Source organism: Chrysochloris asiatica, unplaced genomic scaffold, assembly GCF_000296735.1.
Source record: "Chrysochloris asiatica unplaced genomic scaffold, ChrAsi1.0 scaffold00100, whole genome shotgun sequence".
NCBI lineage: Eukaryota > Metazoa > Chordata > Mammalia > Afrosoricida > Chrysochloridae > Chrysochloris > Chrysochloris asiatica.
The window spans coordinates 3,796,546-3,800,255 of record NW_006408618.1 but is presented as its reverse complement, the minus strand read 5'-3'; the positions used below and the strand labels follow the sequence as shown (position 1 = coordinate 3,800,255).

The 3,710-nt window shown below is 36.9% G+C and overlaps 1 pseudogene; it reads right to left on the bottom strand.

The window, feature by feature from the left end:
* Positions 1–1,016: 1,016 nt before the first annotated feature.
* On the bottom strand, positions 1,017–1,851 carry LOC102822208 (annotated as a pseudogene).
* Between the last annotated feature and the right edge of the window lie 1,859 nt (positions 1,852–3,710).

Here is a 3,710-nt window from a genome sequence, read left to right as displayed (position 1 = left end):
CACTGGCAGCTCCTCAGAAACCCTACGCAAAATCCCTATGAGTCAGAACCAACTCGACAGCACTTAACAACAACATTGGTATCATAAAATATTTGTATTTTTGATTGACTAATTTCACTCAGCATAATGTCCTCCAGGTTCATTCATGTTGTAAGGTGTTTTGCAGATTCATCGCTATTTTTCAAGTGTGTAACATTCCATTGTGTGTTTGTTTAAACATTCTTCTGTTGATGGGCATTTAGGCTGTCTCCATCTTTTTGATATGTCTCTTGAAGACAGCATATTGAAGGATCCTGTTTTCTTATCTATTCTGCTCTCTTTGTCTCTTGAATGGTACATTTAACATATTTACATTCAGTATAATTATCAATAGGTTTGAATTGATTGCTGTCATTTTGCTGTTTTTTCAGTTGTTGTTGTTTTTTTTGTGTGTGTGTGTGTGTATTTTGCTGCTGGTTTCTTTGTTCCATATAATTTTCTCCACTGAGTTCATTTTGCTTATAGGTTTTATGTTTTCACTTCTGTTGTATTAATGTTTATTAAATAATTCTGATTTTCCTCTTTTTTATTTTGATGTGCAGGTGTATTAATTTTATTTGAGGTTACTCTATAATTTATTATTATTTTTCCCTATTTAAAACAGTCTGTTATATCTTGAAGTCTACTTGACTTACTTGTCTTTTGGAAGTTCTGTAAGAACACGATTCCTTCTATTTTTATTATAGTTGACTTAATTATAAATTGATATCTCTGGTTCCATATTTTCAGCCTTGAGGTTTGTTTACTTTTAATATTTCTATATCTGGATTGAGTTCAGGGTGGTATTGTCATGTATGGCAATCTCAGATTATTATCTTCTAGGGTTTGTTCTGCTTCTTATACGCTCATCTTCTCATCTTTCAGAATGTTTGGGAAGTTTTCTTCCAACAGCTCTTCAACAAATTTCTGTGTTTTTTTATTGTCTCTTCCTGTTCTGGAATTCTGATCAACCATAAGCTGATTTTCTTCATGGTGTCTCACATAACTCTTAAACTCATGGATACAAACTCTCCTCTGTGATTCCCAACCAGATGTCTCTGATGTGTTCATTGATGGCTGTCACCACAGACATTGCACTGGACAGTTTTCAAACCTTGTTGATGGTGGCATCATGCTGCTGCACTGTGATGAATTAAGCCAGCTGGCATTTTTCAGAGCGTCATAAATGGCAACTTCTTTTCCTTGAAATTTCACCTCAGGTATGGTTGACATCTGGATGCTGAGTGGAGAAATTATTTCCTCAGATGATGACATTTCTTACATCTTTAAAAGTCACGACAAGTTAAAGCACAAGGTGAGTCATAACTCAGTTATTATACAGGTGAGTCAAGCAACTGAAGTTCTCCTTGGGGATGGATGGAGTCCATTTTATGGCAGTCAGGCAGTTAGTTGGTATTGGATAAGTTTTCCACAATGATAACATTTACTGACTTCTTTGTATATTGATCCAATGCATTTTTGTATTTGCCTGGAATCTGAAGATTTTCACATTTGTTTTCCGTAACTCTTTCTTCTCCATGCCCTCCCTTTGTGGCATCATACCCATGAGAATGGCCACATTCTCGTCTTTAAAGGCAACTTCTTCCTTATCTGTTGCAATGATATATTTCAGGAGAAGTACAGTCTTGCAGTTCCATCAAGATGCCTTTGGGGACACCCTCCATGGGGGTGTTATCCAGTAGCATGAGAATTGGGCTGGTCTCCACCAATGATTTTGCCATTTGCATTACTATACAGCAGTGAATATGCAATTTGACCAGCTGCCCCAATCACAAAGACCCTGACTGGTTCGAATATGATTTGAAACTTCATAGACAGTTATAGCACATGTAAAACCTATGTATGAAGTTCTTGATGTCATCCCACAGCTCTTCTGGTCTTTTGTCATTGGTATCTAATCTGTCTTGATATGGTCTCTCAATTCAGATAAGATACATTTAAGGTCATATTTTGACTCTTGTGGAGTTATTCTCATTTTTTTTTTTTTTTTTCTGCTTCAGCCTGAACTTGTATATGATCAATTGATTATCTGTTTAACAGTTGGCCCCTGGCCTTGTTTAGATTGATGATATTGAGCTTTTCCAGTCTCTTCCCACAGATATAGTCAATTTTATTCCTGTATATTTCATTTGGTGAGATCCATATGTAGATACCTTTTTTTTTTTTTAATACCACAGGTTTATTTTTTTGTTGTTGTTTGTTGGTTTTGTTTCTTAAACTGTGAATGGAGTGAAGGTTTACAGACCAGATCATCCATTTTATATTCAGCAAATCATCTAATTTGTTTCATCTCAGTGATTGCAATTCCCTTCATACAGCAACAGTTCTTCCACTTACTCCCTGTGGTTCCTATTTCCATCCTACCCATCTTCCCATCCCTTCTCAACTTTGTCCTTAGGGAAATGTTGCCTTTTTTATTTTAAGTGATTGACCATTCTACAGTGAGCATATCTTAGTAATGTTGTTCTCCTCCTATACTTGGCTGAAAATTGGGCCACAAGGGTGGGTTTCTTTATAGACTTGTAAGATGGTTGAAGGTCATAGTCTCAGCTTCCTCCAGTCTCTTTCTGATGAGTAAGCCTGATCTTCTGATCTTTTTCTAATTATTAATTTTCAGTTTTGTTCTACATTTTCAGCCATTCTATCTAGGACCTTCTAATGTGATCCCTTTCAGAGCAGTTGGTCGCAGTAGCTGGGCACCAGCTAGTTCTTCCAGTTTCAGAGTCGTGGAGACAGATGTTCACATGTTCCATTAGTCCACTGGACTGATTCCAAGCATATGCAGTTATCATCACACTTCCTCTGTCCGCATATGCCAAGACCAATAGTTGTACCTCATCAGCTTTTATGATCCCAGACGCTACTCGACAAAGTAGGGTGTAGAACATTGTCTTTGTGGATTATGTTATACCAATTGACCATGGTGTCCCCTGACATTATGGTCCTGAGCCACCAGTCCCAGAAAGTCATTGTCTTAACATGTTTGATAATATCTAAGAAGTTTTCATCACTTTGCCCACTGTATGCTGCACCACATTCATAACTGTGTTTGTAGGAAAGGTATATACCCATGCACAAATATTTCTCTTTCAAACCCTTATATATTTGTGGGCATATGCTCACTCTTATTTCCATACTCTTTCAGCCTGTATATCTGTCCATGTATCTATCTATGGGACACAGTTTTTTCAAAGTTGTGTATCACACTATTTCCCTCTATCCCCTGTGTCTTCACCTGCCTTTATTGCTCTTCTGTCAACCTCCCTCTTCCTGTATATTGTCCTTCCTATCACCTGAGTAACCTGTACCTACCTTCTAGCCAGTGAATTACTCTTCCTTCCCTCCCACTCCTGGTAACCATCAATGCATGTTTCTTTTAGTATGAAGATCTTTTCTTGAGTTTTTATAATAGTGGTCTCATACATTATTTTTATGAGATTATGTGATTGCCTAATTTCACTCAGCATTATGTTTTCCAGGTTCATCCATGTTATAAGGTGTTTCACAGATGTGTCATAATTTTTCACCATTGCTCAGTATTCCATTATGTGTATGTATCACAGTTTGTCCATTCTTTCATTGATGGACATTTAAGCTGTCTCCATCTTTTTGCTATTGTGAATAGTGATGTAGTAAGCATTAGTGTGTATGTATCTAATAATGTCCTGGCT